The 21655-nt window shown below is 31.2% G+C and overlaps 2 pseudogenes; one reads left to right on the plus strand and one right to left on the minus strand.

Moving 5' to 3' along the window:
* Window positions 1-2775: 2775 nt before the first annotated feature.
* Window positions 2776-5199, minus strand: LOC18051945 (annotated as a pseudogene).
* A 506-nt stretch (window positions 5200-5705) lies between these two features.
* Window positions 5706-8179, plus strand: LOC112100882 (annotated as a pseudogene).
* Window positions 8180-21655: the final 13476 nt, after the last annotated feature.

The following is a 21655-nucleotide window of genomic DNA, read 5'->3' on the forward strand; positions in this document are numbered from 1 at the left end:
TTAAATTGCTTCACGACTAAATTTTTGTGATTCCTTAAATAATGCCAACATACCAGAACATGTCCGCAAGCATTTGCCTCAAGCTAAAATTTAAGGATGTCCAAATCCATATGTCCTCAACAAAGCACTACCATCGATATTTCTTTACCAAAATCTCCCCACATAAAATCTTAAAATGAATTCACAAAAATTCCTAGTTTAGCAAGCATTATTGAAAATCTCGTTTAAACCACTGCAGAAGTTAAAAGTGCTTATCACAAGCAAACTCTAATAACACCATATATATCTTGAAATCTAGTTGTAGATTTTTCCTAATATTCCCATTGAAAACCATCAAAACCAACATCTTTGGCTGACAATACTCATCTAGTGATCACCAAGCAAAAGCTTAAAAGTAACTCTGGCCTCGCTTTAATCAGTTCAGGTGCACCATTCGAACTAAAATCCATAAAGACAACCTTAAAAATCCTCTGTGAATGGTTGTAATTAGAGCTGGCAAAATTTGACATGACTTGATTACCCGCCACAAGTATAACATGAATAAATGGGTATGACTCGTCAAATTTGACATTATTATTAGATTGGTCGAGTTTGGATTGACATTTTTTTTGTTCAGATTAGGATTAAAGTATTTGACCCATTCACCTAAGTAATGACATGATTAATTATATTGTCTATTCTAAATTAATTTGTATGTTCTTGTCATAAAACTCATATACATATTGGACATGATTCTCTCTTTTTATTTTTTTTATTCTTTGGAAGGATGAACATTTACATAATGTTTCATTTATAAAATTTTATATAAATTTAAACTTTAATAGTGTAAATATGTAATATTTTGGTACATATGTATATTTTATAATACCAATAAATTATTTACAATATTTATAATAGTGTGCAAATATTTGACATAAATTTAATTTAATATATAACTAATAAGTGGATCATTGAGTAACCCATTTATTGTCTATGTCGATTTAGAGTTTCAATATTTTGACATGATTATTAAATGAGTGGTGTTTACATCGACTTAAATTTGACACCATATGAAGTTAAAACGACACAAGCATGACTTAGTAATCCATTTTGCCAGCTTTAGTTGTAATGCAAGAAGAATTGGCAGCATTATATCAAAATTGAACCTAGTCACTCGTCATATGACCATTCATAGCCAATGTTGTTGGGTCAAAATGGGTTTTTAGAATCAAACAGAAAGAAGATGGATATATTAATAGCTTCAAGGCACAATAATTGCTAAGGAATTTACAAAAAGTTCCTAGCAATGGTTTCGTTGCGACTTTCAGTCCTATTGTAAAACATACCATAATTTGGATGATAATTGCTTTAGCTGTTAGCTAAAAATGGACAATAAAGCAATTAGATGTGTTTAGATACTTTCTTCCATAGTCATTTAAAAGAAGTTGCTTACATGGAGCAGCCTTAGGACTTTACAGATCCGGTATATCGTTCCTATGTATGCAAACTTTACAAGTCCCTATGTAAATTAAAGTAAGCTCCACGTGGTTTGTTTGAGTGTCTTTCCCAAGCTCTTTTTAATCTTGGTTTTCATAGTTGTAAAGCTGACATATAATTATTTATATTAGGGATATTATCATTCGCATACTCTATAGATGCTCTGTTATCAAAAATACTACAACACTTTGATGATGTATCAATCGTCCACCCTAAATTGACAAAAGCTATCTACCGACCACCAAACCGTTAGCTGTCGTTTGAAAGTTAACGGAATAATAGTGAATTGACGATTTTACCCTTGAAAATTATCACTTGTATACCCTTAAATTCTTTTATTATCACTTGTATACCCTTAAATTATCACTTGTATTATATGAAAAGACCAAATTACCTCTCTGGCGTTATCCTATTTAAACGGCAAGTAACAGTTTGGTGGACGGCAGATACATTTTGTCAACTTAGGGTGGACGATTGATACACCATCAAAGTGTTGTAGTATTTTTGATAACAGAGCATCTATATGGTATATGAATGATAATTTCCCTTTATATTATAAATAATTCTATTACTTTTCTTATACTCATTCATGTAGAATCGTAGATGATGTATTTGTTGCAGAGAACAATGTTACTACCATGGAATCTATTATCAAAACTTCAAGCACAAAATTTGCTCTTAAGGATCTTGGTAGACTTTATTATATTCTTGGCATTTAAATAAATTATTTTACAAAAGGCGTTTTTCTGTCACGGGCCAAATATACTAAAAGATGTCTTAGTCAAAGCAAAAATGGAAAATTGCATGGCAATTGCAACATTCTTAGTAGTAAAAGTTGTTCCTTCCCATGATGATAATGAACTTGGCAATAACTCATATTTTTTGCGCGACTCAATATCACTCATGCTATTAACATGTGTCATTTTCAACAACCGACTAAGGCTAGCCTCAAGATTGGGAAAGCTATTCAACAATAAGATAAAACACCACAAGTTATTGCATATATTTTGGTGCCAATTGTATTTTTTAGAGCTCTAAGAAGCAATCCACAATAGCAAGATCAAGTACTGAAGCTGAAGAACACTCTATCACCTTGGTAATAGCTGAACTTACATGGATCACCTTCTTACTCAAAGACATTGGCCTAAGAGGCCAATAAACCCTTGCTCTTCTATATAGGAGCATAAGCAGGGGCGGAGACAACATATTAATTGACTGGGGGCTTACCCAACGGCGATAAAAAATTTAAAAAGTAATAAATATATAAATTTGAAAGATTTATCATACTTCAATATATGTTTACAATTGTCCTTTACGAGTTTTCATACATTGATAACGTTGCATTACAACTTCATTATCAATATTATTAAATAAGTCTTTTTCTATGTAAACAACTAAACTATCATTCATCCATTGCTCTCCCATTCGGTTTCGTAACCGATTCTTCAAAATGTTCATGGCTGAAAATGCTCTCTCTACACTCGCAGTGGCAACAGGTAAAGTCAATGCCAATGTTATTAACAAGTAAACTAATGGATATACATTATGTCTCTTAGTCTCGACCATCCGCTTTGCAAGATCACCAATATCCTTTAATTCTGAAAACTCACCACTAGTGCGCATATCCAAAATATATGTATCAAGTTGAATCTCAAGTGCCATGATATCAATTGTAGAGAACTCATTTGGATACAACTGGGCTAGCCGTAATAGCTTTTGCTTGTTGAAAGCTGAAAATAAATCATTTAGAGATAAACATGCTAAGCAAAGAAGCAACTCAGTGTTTGTCTCATTAAAACGAGAATTAAGTTCTTGAAGTTGCATATCTAAGACTGCATAATACAATTCAACACGATAACGATGCAAATTTGTGATCTCTTGAGCTTTACGTCGTGATCGCCCTCTATCCACAAACATATCATCCATATTAGGCACATCAATATCATGCTTCGCACAAAAAAAAGTAACTTCATCAATCAAAGAATTCCATCCACTTTGTCTCATTGTTTGAAGTTGTAGTTTACATAACCTAACCAAGTTCATAGCATTCACAATATCTTGATCTTTCCTTTGTAATGCTTGTGATAACTCATCTGTAGCCCCTAAAATATTCCTCATCAAATGTAAACAGAACACAAAATTAAATGACAACATCAACTCTAGTAAATTCTTTGCTTCTCCTATTTGCCCAGATTTTGGTCCATCATCAATAATCATTTCCAATACACTAATTACTGCTGAAAACATGTTAATAATGCTCAATAATGTATTATAATGTGAACCCCAACGTGTATCACCACAACGTTTTAGAGTAGTCTCTTGGTTTAGGCCTTGCCCACTCGAGAGATCTCCAAGATTAAGTGCTTTAACAACTTCCTCAGCATGTTTCTCTCTAAGAGCATCACAACGTTTAGACGAGGCTCCAACAACATTCACCACATTGGCAATTATAGCAAAAAAAGATTCAATTTGAATATGATTTTTTGCAACAACAATAAGAGCTAACTGAAGTTGATGAGCAAAACAATGAATGTAATAAGCACACTCATTCTCTCTCAAAATTATGGTTTTAAGGCCATTAAATTCTCCTTGCATATTACTTGCTCCATCATAACCTTGCCCTCGCACCCTAGACATACTCAACCCATGTCTAGAAAAAAGTCTATCAATAGCTTCCTTAAGTGATTGAGCAGTAGTACTACCAACTTGTTCAATGCCTATAAAATGTTCAACCACTTGTCCACTAATGTTTACATATCGTAAGACAACAGCCATTTGCTCTTTTATTGATACGTCGCGAGATTCATCAACCAAAATAGAAAAAAATGCATCACCCATCTCTCTTATAATGGCATTAGTGGTCTCAATTGCACAAGCACTAACAATGTCTTTTTGAGTGTCAGGACATGTCACTTTCAAAAATGATGGGGCATTTTCTAATGTAACAGCTTTTATATCCTCATTATGATCAGCCAAAAATTTGAGAAGTTCTAGAAAGTTACCTCGGTTACTTGACTCTTCAGATTCATCATGGCTGCGAAATGCAAGTCCTTGTCGTAAAAAAAATCTGACACAATCAATTGATGCTTGTAAGCGAGCTCGATATTCACTTCTAGTTTGATTAGAATGTCTAGAATACATTGTCTAAATATGTTGCTCTTGCTTCATTAAATCTTGACAAGAACGCCAAGCATCATTGTGGACACTATTAGAGCAACCAACATGAACTCTCAATCTTTCTGGTTTTTTCCAATTTGTAAACCCATGTTTAGTAAAAGATTCACCACCGGCTTGTTCTCCAATTTCTGGCTTGAAAAGATAACAACAAAGACAAAATGCAGCATCCTTTGCAATGCTATACTCTAACCAATTTCCATATTTATCAAACCAAGCTGAATTGAATCTCCGAGATTGTTTTCCAAAATGCCTAAGAGGAAAATTGTGAGTTTTTGGTTGACAAGGGCCATTTTGCAAATATTGTCTTCGAACTTGATCTTGGATATTTACATTGTAGTAAGAAATTGGATGTCGTAACCCAGGATCCATAGGAAGATTCAATAAATTCACCTCCACATCATTTTCTCTCATAGTTCTAGCATCATCATTCTTTTGTTTTTTACCACAATCATCATCTTTCTTTGAACCACTCTTGTCTTTTTGTTTTGAAGCATCATCATTTTTTTCTAAAAGTGGTGGCTCCTTTCTTTTGTAAAACCTTTCCATACCTATTTCAAAATATAAATAAAGATTATGAATATTGAGTACTTTACTTAGGCTAGTAGCACTTTTAGCATATTCCCCTATTATATAATTATATTAATGCTATAAATTAATTAACAAACAGTGCAAGACATTAAAGCTAAACAAGCAAATGCTTAATTGCAATTGTTATTTTCTTAATTAATAATATGTGTTCTTTTTCATGGAATCTACACTCAATCACATTATATTTTTCAAATATACCAATAGCCCAATGATACACTAACTAATGGGGAAGAAAAACTACATCAATTCAACAAATAATTATATATGATTTATAAACAATAAAATAAAAAGCAAATAAAGTGTTAACTTATACCTTAATTTTATTGAATGAAGAAACGAGGGGTTGTTTGAAATTTGGAGGAATAAATGAAATCACTTTCCACTTTGCTTTTGGAGATGCCGAAACAAGAAGATGATTTAAGCAAATTCCACTGTCAGTCTTCACTGCTGTTTTGCTTTTGGAGATGCCGAAACAAGAAGATGAATTAGGGATTTCAGATTTGCGTATTGGTGCAGGCAGTGGAATTGGAGAAGGTAAAGAATAATAAAATATTATTAATGGGTTTGTGGGCTATTTAAAAATTTGATTAATATTAATATTTGTGGGCTTAATTTTAGTTTGCAAAGCCCATCTCTTTTTATTTGTTTTAAAAACTTAAAGTATGTAATTATGTTTATGTGTTAGGGGTTTGAATATAAATTAGTGGGGGCTTAGGAAAAAATTATTAGAAATTTTTGATAAATTAAATTAGTTAGTAAAGGATTTTTTTTTTTCAGTGGGGACTTAAGTCCCCACTGGTCCCAAGCTGGATCCGCCACTGAGCATAAGTGTGCTATATGTGACAAAGAAACCTATCAATCATGCTCGCACTAAGCACATGAAATTGACATCAACTTCATTCATGAAAAAGTAAGTCAAGGTTTATTGATTACTAAGCATGTACTTTTACGAACACAAATTGCAAATGTTCTCACCAAAGCTTTAAACCGAGCCCTGTTCACCACATAGAGCATTCATTGCATGAACGCATTTAGTTTGAGAAAGGGTTGATAAGCAACAAAAGAATCATATAAATTAACAAGTATCAAGGTCACTAGTTGAGACAAATGTGGTAATATATGTTGCCTTAGCTAAAGGGTTTACAAAGGATAGATTAAAGAAAGATGAAGACATAGGTCGTGATACATTATCGATGGACAAAAGAGTAGGACTCAAGAACTCTAACGGTCAAAAGCCAAATTTTGATAGCAAGCATTCAATGTCGTGATTTTAGAAAATTATTGTAATCGATACAATTATGATAATCTTCCATTTGTACTAAACATAATCTATGTATAATGTAATGATTGGGCAATTGTTTTCAATCAATTCTTGTGTTTTTTTATATCCAAGTTACTCTCCTTTACTAACTAATGTAAGACATAACTCAACAAATCTGAAGCTAAAGTTTGTCAAAGATATTTCTGAACAACATTACACTCTCAATAAATGTGAGTGCAATATATATTTTAGCCTTTGACTTACAATTTAGCCAAATATTCTTAACCTCACAAGGAAGATTAAAAACAGTATTAAGATATCGAACTAATTGTAACATCTCAAGATGTATGCATGATAGTATTTCTCAGTTTTTAAATTGCAAAAAAAATAATCATTGTGTCATGTAGCTAACATTTTTAATGAAGTTCCATGTCTGAACGCAATAGGGGTAATGTTATTTTTCAAGCTTAATAATAATAATTCTAAGATAGACGTTTTTATCGTGAATATAGAATGCTAGTCAATGTTGCAGTCATCTGTTGCTTAAACTTACATCTAATTCTGATGTGAAATCTTTAAAGAGCATTCATTTAGGTTAATCTAAAGATGACCCATTTAATAATCATGTCAAAATATTGAAGCCCTAACACAACATAGAAAATAAATGGGTTACCCAATAATCCACTTAATATCTTTATATTTAACAAAATTTACACTAAATATTTGCACAATGTTATTAATATTAATTTAAAATATTATACATTTATACTATTGAATTTCTAATTATATACATGTAAATAATATTATATATCGATATTATAAAATATACATGTCTACCAATATTTTACACATTTACACTATTGAAATTTCAAATCTATATAGAATTTTATAAATGAAACACTATGTATATGTATGTGATCCTTCCAAAAAAAGAAAAAGAAAAAGAAAGAATCATGTCCAATATTGAGTCTTGATGATAAGAACTTACAAATTAATTTAAAATGAAAATATATAATCGTGTCATTGATTGAGTAAATTGGTCAAGAACTTTAAGCCTAACCCGACATAGAAAAATAATTGTGTCAACTCAGACTCGGCCCCTTTGATAATAATGTAAAATCTGACGATTTACACCCATTTATTCATGTTATGTTTGTGTCGGATAATCAGATCGTGTTAAATTTTCTAGGGGTAAAAATAAAGGATGCAACGGTGATTTGATCGACAATGTATTCCAATTCATTCAAAATAACAAGGTGATAACAACTGAAATAAACTATCCTTACAAGGGAGTTGATAGAAAATGCAATGCTAAAGAGAAAGCAAATCATGCGGCCAAGATTAATGGACACAAGGATGTGTTGGCCAACAGTGAGACAACACTAATGAAGGCTATTGTTAATCAACCTATTTTAGTTGCAATTGATGCCTAGGGCTCTGATTTCCTATTATACTATAGCGGTGTGTTTACCAAAGATTGTGGCATTGAATTGAACCATGTTGTTATTACTGTATGTTGATTATGGAGTTGCTGATTATGGAACCAAGTATTGGCTGGTGAAAATTTCATAGGGTATAACCTGGGGAGAGGAATGATACATAAAGATGCAAAAGGATATTGATGCCAAGGAAGGCCTCTGAGGAACTGCCATGCAAGCCTCTTACCCCACTGCATGAAAATCAAGATTTGAAGGCTAATAATTATTATGCCTTCTTTTCCCTTTAGCGTGCAAAAATATTGTTGTATGCTTCATTTTCCCTTCAGTGCATAAAAATATTTCATATGCTTTTGTATTATTAAAACTATAGAAACTCAGAATAATTATATTAAGTGCATATAAATATAAAAAATCTCTCTCTTTATGAGTTTTCTCTAAAAATAAATAAGGATGAGAGAAATAGTAGAGCTATCGTGACTCTTTAAGTCACTCTTATATGGGTGTTTAGGTGTTATCATTGTTAGTAGGGAATATTTGTTTTTATTAAAGCTTCTTAGCTCAGTCGGTCAAAGATTCAGAAGCAGAACTTTAGGCTTGGGTGTACAACGCACAATGGTCATTTATTGAGAGCAACAACCTAGAATAGATGGATCCAAAAGAACTAATTAAGAGATGTATAGCAATAAAGCTAAGTGAAGAAAAAGAATGGAGAGTAGCTTTCAAAAGTAAAATGAAAGCTAGAAGTGAAACAATTATAGATTGGTGCTTGATTAAGAAAGTGTTTCATACAAAGGGGTCAGTATTGAAGGTCTAAATACTGCGATGCAGAAAGTGTGGAACATATAAAAAGAGTATCATGGTAAGAGGCTCGTGGCATTTTAATAGAGCACTCATTGTGCTCACTGAACCAACTGGGGTAGGGGATGTCAAAAAGTAAGATTTCAATCATATATCTTTTTTTGTTCAAATTCATGATGTCTCCATTATGTGCTTGTCCAAGAAGATGGTAGTAGAGCTGGGTGAAGTGATAGGTAAAGTGGAAGAAGTAGACACTGATGTTGCCGGGGAATGTTTTGAATAATTTTTAAGAATGAGAATTTTAGTGGACATCACCAAGCCATTAAAAAAGTTAACTAAGCTAGACTAAGAAGAGGATGGGGGAAGAGCACATTCTTATGCATGTACAAATCAAATGATGAACTAGCGTACAGTCGATAGCTCAAGGCAACCACCATAACTGAAAGAATAAAACAAAACAGGAGAAGAGATAGATGGGATTCAGAGCCCAATAAATTCCATACATGTTCTCAATGCCAACAAAAAAATAAACGGGTAGAAGCTAATAAAAAATGGACAATGCAACCTAGTCGAAATGGACAGAAATGATAAAGTAAACAAGACTTATCTGAATTCAGGTATGGATAGTTCAAGTGGACTAATGGGAGAAATTCAGAGAGTTGGTGAGATATAATTAATACAAGGGTCTATAGAACACAGAGAGCTAGTTGATAGCTATAAGGTGCGCAAAAATCTAGCCAATTGTGATATAGCTCATTGGGATGTGTTCGAGAAAGCATAAATTATGGGCAAGAAAGAAAAACATTAGGAAGAAAAAGCTCAAAGCAAAAAACTTGGCAAAGAAGAGGTATTATGAAGAGTCGGAAATTTTAAGTGGGAAGATGAGGAAGCCATGAAGGTTGTGGATGAGATGGGATGTAAACAAAAAACAAATGGGCTTTCAATTCAAATGAAATCTGAAGTTGAAAACAATGAAAATAGGCTTAGGGCGAAAAAAATAAGGCCTAAAAAAAGAAGTAAAAATAGCAAGCTCGGAATTTAGAAGGAAGAAGTGGGATAAATGAAGGGTCACAAAAGCTAAAAGGCCCAGCAATTTCATGGATTGGGAAAGCCCAAAACCAAAAAAGACCAAATTTAATTGCCCACAAACATTGTTGTATTAGCATAGTTCCAGAAAGCTAATGTAGTAGCTAAGAACCTGATCTTTGAAAATAAAGTGCGTGATGACAAAAAGGAAGTTAAGAATATTGATAATGGGATATCCGCGGTGGTTAGAAGCCATCACCGCCGATAGCTATGAAACTCTTAAGCTGGAACGTTCAGGGGGCCGGGAAAAGCTGAACGTTCTGTGAAGCCCAACAACTTTTGCAAGAGTACAGGCCTCAAATTTGATTTTTCTGTGAAACAAAGATGACATCCAAGCAACTACAAGATAGGGCAAATAAATTAAGGTTCTAGAACTATTTTGCGGTTAGTGGAGAGGGATTGGGAGGTAATTTGGCAATGTTGTGGAATTTCGAGATAAATATAGAGATCCAATCTTTTAGTAAACATTATGAAGATGCTATAGTTCATAGTGAAAATGAAAGATATTAGAGGTGTACGAGAGTATATGGCCACCTATAATTAGATTAGAAAAGATTTACTTGGGAGCTATTAAAAGGTTAATTGTTCTTTCTTCACTACCATGGCTGTGTTTTGGTGATTTTATTGGGGTGCTGAATTTGAATGAGAAGCTAGGAAGAAGAGATAAAAGGGTATTTATGGTGAATAATTTTAGAGAAGCTATCAGGGATTGTGATTTAATGGATTTGGAGAGTATTAGGTATCATTGCACATGGTCAAATAGAAGATAGGCTTGATAGATTTTTGTGTAATAACAATTGGAGAAGTTATTTCCAATATAAGGTAGTATTGAATTTAATTTCCTAGAGTTCATATCATAATCCAATATTGATGGAGGTATTAGAAAAAATAAAAGGAGAAAGATACACGAAAATAACATTTCCTAGAGTCCACTATAAATATATGTAGAGTTCATATGAAATGTAAAAGGAAATTATTGAGCATGAATGAAAAGAAATGAGCTATTAGAACGGTAGTAATTTGGTTGAAATGTTTAAGAAGATTTCAAAGAACTCATTGGCAAAGTTGAAGATTTGGAGCAAGAAGGAACTTAGTGGAAGGGAAAAGAAGTTGAAGCAGTTAATTAACATGTTAAATTAGTTAAAAAGTGAGTACAACCATTTTCATAATGGAAAGGAAATTTGAAGGACAAAAAATTATGTTGATAATATCCTCTTAGATGAGGAAACTTTTTGGAAGCAAAGATCAAGAGTAGATTGGTTGAGAGAGAAGGACAAGAATACAATTTTTCCCTCTATATCCTCTGCAAGAAAGAAAAAGAATAGAATCGATGGCCTTGAAGATGAAAATGGAAAATGGGTTGAGGAAAGGGAGGAAGTGGAAATGATGTTTTGTGAGTATTTCACAAATATCTTTACTACAACAAACCTTTCATTGAGTCAAATGAATATAACTCTATCAGACTTACCAGCCAAGGTTACAAAGAATATGGTTAATTTTCTAGAACAGCTGTTTAGAAAAGAGGAAAATACAGAAGCTCTTACACAAATGTGTCCCACAAAAGCACCAAGCCCGGATGGACTCCCTGTAGTGTCTTTTCAGAAGCATTGGAGTTTAATGAATGAGAGAGTTGTCACAACATGCTTCATATTTTGAATGAGGGAGGTAATCTCACACCTCTTAATCATACTTATATTGCTTTGATATCAAAAGTGAAAAAGCCTAGAAAAATGACCGAATTTAAACCAATTAGCCTTTGTAATGTTATTTATAGAATCATAGCTAAAACAATAACTAATAGACTTAAGAAAATTTTGAATGATATCATTTCCCTTACTCAAGTGCTTTTGTCTCCAACGAGCTCATTACCGATAATATAATTATTGGTTATGAGTGCTTGAATAAAATTAGATTGAATAGAAGTAAGAGACATAGTCTGGTGGCTTTGAAGTTAGATACTAGTAAAGCGTATGATAGGGTTGAGTAGAACTTTACAAAATGTACAATGCAAAAGCTAAGATTTCTTGTAAAATAGGTGAATTTAATCATGGATTATATCTCTAAAGTAAGTTTTTCAATTTTAATTAACAGAATGCCAAAAGGTCTCATCATTCCTCAAAGAAGACAAAGCAAGGATGTCCTCCCGCACCTTACATTTTCATTGTATGTATAGAAGTTTTTCAAATATGCTGATACAGGCATAAAATCAAACTCTCATACAGGGGCTGAGATTCAATAGAGAATTGTCGGTCACTCGCCTTCTATTTGCGGATGACAGTTTTGTGTTTACAAAGGCATCCACCTCTGATTATAGAAATTTAAAGTCCATGTTTGATTGCTACGCATTAGCATCATGGCAGGTTTTCAACTATGAAAAGTCCTCTATGTTCTTCAACTCTAGTACAAGCCAAAGTCAAATGAAGGAAATTAAAAGCATTTTTTGCCTGAGTGTGGTTTCTAAACACGAGAAATATCTATGGTAAGAAGAAATAATATCATATTCTTCAATAACATAAAGCTAAGAGTTTTGAGTAAGTTGTCCAGCTGGTAAAGTGAGGGCTTTTCTTATGAAGGGAAAAGAGGTTCTCATTAAAGCCGTGGAGTAAGTAGTTCCAGCATACGCAATGAGTGCATTCAAAATCCCCCAAGGCCTATGTAATGATATTAAAAAAGCTATAACAAGGTTTTGACGGGGACCGTGTGAGTCTCATAGATGCATACACTGGGTAAGATTTAGGGATTTCTCTAGCTTTAATCAAGCTCTCATTGCTAAATATGGGTGAAGAATTTCGCATAATCCTGACTCTCTAATGGCAAAAATGTTGAAGGCAAAATATTTCAAGCACATTAGTTTTATGGAAGCAAAACTGGGTTCAAGTCCTTTATTTGTTTGGAAAAGTATATTATGGGGCAAACCAGTGCTTCATAAAGGATTAAGATGAAAGATAAGGAACGGGAGGCAGGTACCAATATTTAGAAGTAATTAGATTCCGAATTTTGAGTTTTCTAAAAATGCCAATCAACCTGAATTATCGACTGATGCAATGATGGTTGATTTCATTAATGAGAGAAATCAGTTGAAGGCAGACATGATTCCCCAACATTTCTCAAATGAGGTGGCAGAGAGGATTTTGAGGACTTTACTTCCAAGAACCCCAAGGCAAGACATGTTGGTACGGCAGTTTGATAAGTGTGGTTATTATTCTATCAAAAATGGGTATCATTTGGTTGTAAAGTTTAAACTTCCAGAAAATCCAAGTTGCTCAGACAGTATAAAAACCTAGTGGAAAGTTATTTGGGCAAATGACATTCCAGAAATAATGAAAATATTTATGTGGAGGGCTGCACATAACATGTTACCAATAATTGACAATTTATGGAAGAGAAAAGTTGTGAGGAATTCGATTTGCTAGAGATGTTGATGTAAAAGTGAAGATGTTTTCCATGCATTGATGGAGTGTAAGGATGCTTATATGGTTTGGAAGTTGACAGAATCCCATTAAGATGTCAAGTGGATGGCTTATCAAGATCTGTTGAGTGTGTTGCAAGAATTGGCTAAGAAGAGAAAGAAAAAAGGTTTGGAGTAAACAATTGTAGTATGTTAGGCTGTTCGGTATGTAAGGAAAGAAGACCCCAAAGTTTCAGCTGCAAGAGTGGTGGAGTCATACAGGCGAATTAATGCTCCAAGTGCTCAAGGTCTGTCATTTCATCAGCAAAATAGTTAGCAATCATGGAAGCCTCCCCCATTTTATAAGTACAAAGTGAATGTGGACGCGGTTATTCAAGTTTCAGATTTGAAGGCATGCTTGGGGGGCAGTAATTACAAATTCAAATGGAAAGATAATAGCCACAACAATTCAGATAAGTCCCCTGTGGAGGAAATGTAGCAAACACGGAGGCTGAAATAGTGCTATTTGGGATTCATATGGCTCAACAAGCAAAATGTGGGCCAATAATAATTGAATCATATTCAAAAGAAGTGGTGGAGCTCTATATGAACAGGAAGAGTAGCATAACTAAAATATATTGGATTATTGAAGAAATCCAGGTAGGGTTGGTAATGGGACGGGATGGGATGGGATTTACCAATCCCAGTCCCGTCCCGTATATGCAAATGGGATGAAAAAATATCTCACTCCCGTCTCTATATTTTTTGGGGACAAAAATATGTCTCAATCTCATCCCAAAAGAGATGGGATCCTGTGGAATCCCATTTCAATTGAAAAAATTCTCATTCTTAGTCGGTAATGAGACGGAATATGACGGAATTTGTCAATCTCACTCACATCTCGTATATACAAGTGGGATAAAAAAAAAAAAGTCTCACTCCTATCCCAAAATTTTTTTATGGGACAAAAATATGTCTCAATCACATTCCAAATGGGATTGGATCCCGCATGATCCAATCCCATCGGAAAAAATTACCATCCCTAAATCCAGATAAGCTTGAAGAACCAGGATCTGTCTTCAATTCAATATGCTCTTAGAAAGTGTAATGTCATTGCTCACTTCATAGCTAAAATAGCTTTAGAAATTGAGAAACTTGTTATTTGGATAGATGATTTTCCGGTTCAAATCATGATTTTACTTTCTAAGTGTTATCAATAGAAAGCTTTACTTTCTCTTAAAAAAAATGGAGAAACTCGTCTAGCTGATTGCTGACATGAGTTTGTAAAACTCTGTATAATAATTATGTGATTGTTTATAATATGAATGTGACATTTTCTCATTTAAAATTACAGTTGGTTTCATGTTATAATGCGATAATCTCAATTTGAAAGAAGCTCAATATCGTAAGCCCAAAGAGAAAAGACCAAGAGAAGTGAGAGAAAAGCAATCGGTAAGCCCAACGAGAGAAGTCGAAGAAAAGCGATCGGAAGGACACGTGCAGGAAGCATGCGGCGCAATGAGGCAGTCAAAACCACGTAACGTATTCTAAAGGCAATCAAATAAACACGTCATGTGCACATGGATATGGTCCCACGAAAAAGTAATTGACCTGACCTGATGAACAGGCAAAGGTTAACGTGGCAGGCGCGTGGCAACCACCTGATCGTGCGATATCATCTGTGATGATGACGGAGGAGAGTGGGCCTTCCAAAATAGATTAATAACTAGACGAAAACGATGAGAGTTGTAAGAAAGCAACCACGAACGATCATGCTTGCGTCGTAGTAAGTAAGTACAAACTACTTTGCACGTATGCAACTTGCAAGCTAATTTATATTCTAAGACGGTTAACTGGTTTCGTTTCAACCCAAAAAAAAAATTATTTCATACCTCCTTTCTATAGTGTTAACAAAAACCCAGGCCTATTCTGAAGGGAAAAATAAATAAATAAATAAACTAAAACAAAAACAAAAACAAAAAACCAGGCCTGGGCCCAATCCGGGATTTGAGCCCATAACTACCAGTCCCTCCGCTACAGACATTCATTAAATAAACGGAAGTCACCTTAATTATAATTAGGGGATTCCCAAAATCAATTAACAATTATGCAGACTCCGACAAGTATGAGACCAAGGGTTAGTAACTTAGTATGATAGTGTTGTAGTTTTAAAATAATTATTATTAGTTGTTGTATAGAAATAATCAATTGTGAATAGAGCTAGTTAGATGTTTGGTAAAATTTATTTTTAGCAGTGTTGTGAGTTTTAAAAACCGTCACATGTGTTTAGAGAATTTTACTGTTAAATTGGTATAAGAATTTAAATGATTGAATTGGACAAAATGTTAAATAAAATTTATTTACACATTTATAAACATGTATATAAATATTTTTTATTCTGTATATGTAATAACTAATAACTAAAATAAATATTTTATATTATTAATTTTATTTTTATTTTTTATCCTAATATAGTTGGTAATAATAATAATAATAATAATAATCTCTTTAAAGTTAATGATTTCATTTCTTAATTAATAAGGTTAGTTTTAGATTTTTATAACATATATAAGGATATATATGGAACTGTGTTAAGTATAAAACTGATTCTCAAAATCATAGTTTGAAAAGTTACTCCTTTTGTACTTCAAAATCTATTATACGATAGGGTGATTTTACTAAAAGTGATCTAAAAAAAATGTATCAAGTACCAAAATTAGTTTTTAGCATTTCAAAATCATTTTTTACGCTCCCAAAAGCAATCCTAATCAAGCCCTAAATATATTCCACAATGTGCTCATTTGTTGATTTATGAAATCGAGTGTATCAATAAACCGAAACCTAAATTATTATTGTTGTTGCTATTAATATTTTGTATAAATTCAAAAAAAAAATTATTAGAAAAGGATAAGAAATATACAGAGAAGGAGTTTCAACTAAACAAAACGACATTTAGATAAGTTCAAAGAAATCTCATGTAGGCACTTGCCAATATTTTCAGGTGGACAATTCCACCAAGTATGACTATCACAACTCAAATCCATATTAAGAAGAATTGGAAAAAAAAAAGAATAAAAGTAAACCGACTACTCAAAAAAAAATCAAACCACGACTGCATATGTTGAAACTTGAAAGACAAAATTAAGATAATGAATTAGAAAAGAGTAGGAGGCATGGCCAGTTGCAAGGCACTGCGACGCATCATGGTCATCGGGGTCTCCATCTATCCATCCAAATTTGACATAAATTTGTGATAATGAATGTCCTTATTCAAAGTTAAATAATCCAAATGATCTTCAAATCCACCAAATGCAATCCTTTGGGGCCCCATTGTTCACTGAAAATCTCATCCAAAAAGAATCCCACGCCTTCTCTTTAGATAAGATCATGTTACTTCAATACGAGCTCTCTTTAATACCCACTAATTTCTACCGGTACATGCATATACGATTTGCCCATGATACTTTTTGCCCTCCAAGCAATTTCTTTTTTTTCTTTTTAACACTGATATTTTAGCATCACTATAGTTTTCATGACTCATGAGACTTGAAAATTTTTCTCTGCAAAAGATATAGGTGGATGTAAATTTCTTCCCAAATATTATGATTGTTACTGCTTCTTTTCTTTCTGCCATTTTCTCCAAAAAAAAAATTAATTTAATGGATTAATTCTTTTCTTTCTTCCATTTTCTCAAATAGTGCACGAGTCAAAAATTTAGTTTATAGGGTACGATTTAATATAAGTGATCACAAATTCAACTCATGAGATATTTTAATTAAGTTTACCGGAATAAAAATTTAAATAATAAAAATAATTTAAAAATTTTTTTAATCAAGCGAGAGCGGTTGTGAGACTGTTTTCACTTACTTAATGCTAACTGCGCTCTTAATTAAAGTAAAATAGAATGCTTGTGCAAATGGGTTACTTTTACCACTATGAATGAGTCAATTAAATAAAAATTATTCAAACTTTTTTTTTAAGAATTTCAAACCATTAATAAGATGAGTAAGATATTTTATTTTATTTTATTTTTGTCCAAAATAAATCATATAAACGAGATTTTTGTTAAAAAATGACGTTAGTGTCTTTGAAATCGACTTTTCAGATTTTCTGCTTCACGTCCACATGATTACATCATGGGAGTGAAGTCATTGTATTCAGTGTAGGATCAAAAAAACATTTTTCAAGGTGCTGATTGCAGACTACAGGTACTAAGGGCGCTACGTGGATGGTAAGTACTTGGCCACGTCACAATCCTTGAATGCTTTACTGGTTTCTGCCCGTGAAGGTGGCTCTAACAATTTAACAGCTCACGTACGGTTGAGCTCATTTGATATGTCAATAATATTTTTCGGATGAATAATACTATACAATCAATGTGTCAAAAATAGTATACAATTTATAAAAAAAGTTTAAAAAATATATCTTGTAGTTTTTTTTTAGTTATTTTAATGGATTAATACTATTTTTTGTGTGGAAATACATTTTTTTTGTATTTCACGTAACATATATTATGGTCATACTTATCAAATATCGTACTAATAAATATAGGACGATCCATTAATATAATGGTGATTACATACCAAATAAGCCTATCAAAATATTTTTGAATTTTTTGTTATTGGTCATTGTAATTCAATTTTATTAGAAAATATGGAAAAGATTATTACAGTCTACCAAATGTGAGAATAAAATATAATTATATTTACTCTTAACCCTATTTTATATATGTGTGCGTGCGCCACGCGTGTACGTGCAAGTGTTTGAATTTTGGTCTCCTTCTAGACATGTGTGCCCTAGTTGCAGAGAATCAAGCAACTCAAACAAGCAATTTTCTAAAGTAATGAGTGACTCTACAAATTTCTTTTATCGTTTTTATTTGGCAATAATATTCATTGGATAACGCAAAGTAAGGTTAAGAATCTCAAAGATAATACAAAATAAGATTTATTCTAATGATTGTGCCCACCTGTAATGCCAAAGTAAAAGAAGTTCTAAACCCAATCCATGAAAAAGAACTAAAGTACTTTTATATTCGCTCATATCAAAGTTTTTTTTTTTTTTTAATTTTCTTTCTTTCTTTCTTTCGACAATATCATGGTCGAAGAAACAATTAATTATATGTTTATATTCGTGTAACAATGTAATCGTATTGATGTAACGTTCTCATGTAACTATATCGATTATGTTTGGTATAATGATAATTTTGGATAAGGAAACTACTCATTTGTTGGGTGATAAGTTTTTTTTTTTTTTCCACATGTATAGTTAAGAGGTATAAATTCCTTCGTCTACTATTCAATTGGACAATTTTTTTCATCTAATTATTTAGAAGTAAATTCAGTTTTTATGGAGTTTAAATATTTAAGATTTCACGTTACATATTTATGAGAAATTATTTTTACACCACATTTATTTTGTTATATGTAAATCTAATTATCTCAAAATTTTGACATGTTCTTTACATCACTTTTGTTTTTAAATTTATATCAACAAATCACTTTAACACTAAAAAATGACCACCTTATCTCTAAGTGAATTAAAATATCATTTTATTCTACAAAATTTTAAAAAATAAAAATTATAATTACAATAATACCCTTGAATTTAATAAAATAAATAAATCTCAAATCCAATATGTCAATTTTTTATAATTATAATTTCATTTAAAAATTATCATGTTAATTTTTGTAATTATAATTTCATTTAATTTGTATATGGAAGTTTCTTAATATCAATTATAGGGAAGTTTACAATAATTATAGGGAGTTATTCTTTTCATGTTAATTTTTGTAAACTTCCCTATACCTAATTTAATTAAAAAAATTAAATAAAATTAAAATTAAAAATTAACATGAAAAGTGGTTGATTGATACAATTTAGAAACAAATCTGGTGGAAAGAACATGTCAAAATTTTGTGGTGGTTAGATGTACATATCACATATAACAAAACAAATGTGGTGTAGAGATAATTTCTCTTGTGTGTGTGTGTGTGTGTCTATTTATATATATATATTTGTCAGTTTCTAGTGTTATTCAACTGCATGACTTTATAGTGTATTGAAAATTAATGCTCTTAAGCCGAATGACTTAACAGCGTGTTCATATTAAAATTAAAAAAAAAAAGAGCATCTGCACCTAAGAATGATTATTTATATGAGGAATTACCACTTTCCCTCATACAGTAATTAACATATACCATTTACCCCCCTTCTATTTTTATAATAGCCAAAAACCCATCTGACAACATAAGTTTATAATATTACCCTTATTTTTAACAACTCTTTTATTTACATTTATTATAAATTAAATAAATTACATGAATGTAAACTAAATAAAAAATTAAGTATTAAAAACAAGAAATATATGTTTTGATATGAGCAAAAAAATTAATAATAAAATTTTTTCTTGTAATTATTTATTTTGTGAACATTTTCTTATAATAAACATTTTATAATATTTTAAAAGTAAATGTAAAAAGTATAGGCAAAATATTTTAATATTTATCTTATAATAAATTTTTATTTGTCATTCAAGTTTTCTTATAATAATTTTTTTATCATTTTACTAATAATTTTCTTATAAATGTATTATAAGAAAAATTTCACAAAATAAATAAGTATAAAAAAAATTATTATTAATTTTTTTGTTCATATCAAAACATATATTTCTTGTTTTTAATGCTTAATTTTTTATTTAGTTTATATTCATGTGATTTATTTAATTTATAATAAATATAAATAAAAGAGTAGTTGAAAATAAGGGTAATATTGTAAACTTATGCTATTAGGGGGGTTTTTTGGCCATTATAAAAATAGCAGGGGGAAAAATGGTATATGTTGATTACTGTAAGAGGGAAATTGGCAATCTCCCTATTTATATAGGGTTATTAAAATTTTACTTATGTTTGATTTTTAGAGATTTATATCTACATATCAAAAGTGAGCTTTTATGACTTTTATATGAATAAGAAAATATCTGAATGAGAAGTAAATATAATATTCTAAAATATTTATATTAAATACACTTATCTTTTAAACGATAAATGTCAAATAATTATGTTTAAAATATTTTTTGTTTATAATAACAAATAAGATGCCACTTATATTCAGATATTAAAAAAAAATGTCATCTAGACATTTGTATTTAGATCCATTAAGACTTAGGAAAAATTTAGACCCATTCAAATTTTAGACAAAAAAAAGCTACATAAATTTGGTTTTAATAATTTTTTATTGTAAATATCAATAAATTTAATATAAAAAGACAATCAACCCAATAATAGTTTCCATAATGCACAACTAGATCTCACCATAAAAAAAGGACAATAAGGTCTTTTTCAACTTGTGGGTTTTGTCTATTTAGCACTATAATGTCCACGAAATTAATGTGCTATGATATTTTTATTTTTATTTAAATAAATATAAATAATTATAATTTTTTAAATGATAAGAGTTTAGCTGTTCACTTTTTAAAAGATTAGGTTTGGGCAGTTTTTCATTGGCAAACATAAGAGTAATCTAATATTCCAAAATGAAAATTGTATATATATAAAAGCTAGTTTAATCATCTAACCCTTAGATAACATATATACAACAATTATTTAGCTAACAAACACCAACCACACTACCAATATATTGTGTATTTTTCTTTTGTCAAAAGTAAAGTGGGCTGCTATTAAATTTTATGGTGAATAAAAGCAAGGGTAAATTTTGAAATACTTTTTGTGAAATGATAATTTTATAAGTATTCTTAAGTTATTCTAAATCTCAAATTATTTTTATTTTTATTCAAAAGATAAAGGAAAAATAAAAACAGATTATGATTTTTTTAATCTTTTTAATAATGATGGAAGGTTGAGATGTATAATATTTTAAAAGATATTTTAAAAATTATCATTTTATAAAGGGTAAATACGAAATTAAGCCTGAAAGCAAATGATCCTTTCGATTGCAGTCCAAGAGAATCACTACTTTCCTCTTAACTGCAACTTCTCTATGTCAAATGCAAAATATACCTTTACAACGACAAAGAATCTCCCACTTTGTACAAGAATTGCCTTTCATGGAAATCGCCTAACTATTTTTTTTTTCTTTTTTAACTCAATGCCAAGATTCTTAAGAATCCAGAACATATTATTAACAAGAATATATTATATTCGAAACTATGGAGAATTTAGCCCTATAACAACAATCTCATCAAATGCACTTCCGAGTATGCTTTTATTCAAAAGTCCTTTGTATGTAACAATCTGCTAGACCCTTTTTTTTTTTTTTTAATTTTTTAGAATTTTCTGTAGTCTGAAGTTTATTAGACTTTTTATTATATAAGTCCATTGGATTCTCAAATTCAGAACAAGTTGAATTTATTTTAAAATAATTAGAACAAATTAACTTCCATAATATATATGAAATGACTCGAGCCCTTAACCTTAAGAATTG

Source organism: Citrus clementina, unplaced genomic scaffold, assembly GCF_000493195.1.
Source record: "Citrus clementina cultivar Clemenules unplaced genomic scaffold, Citrus_clementina_v1.0 scaffold_2, whole genome shotgun sequence".
NCBI lineage: Eukaryota > Viridiplantae > Streptophyta > Magnoliopsida > Sapindales > Rutaceae > Citrus > Citrus x clementina.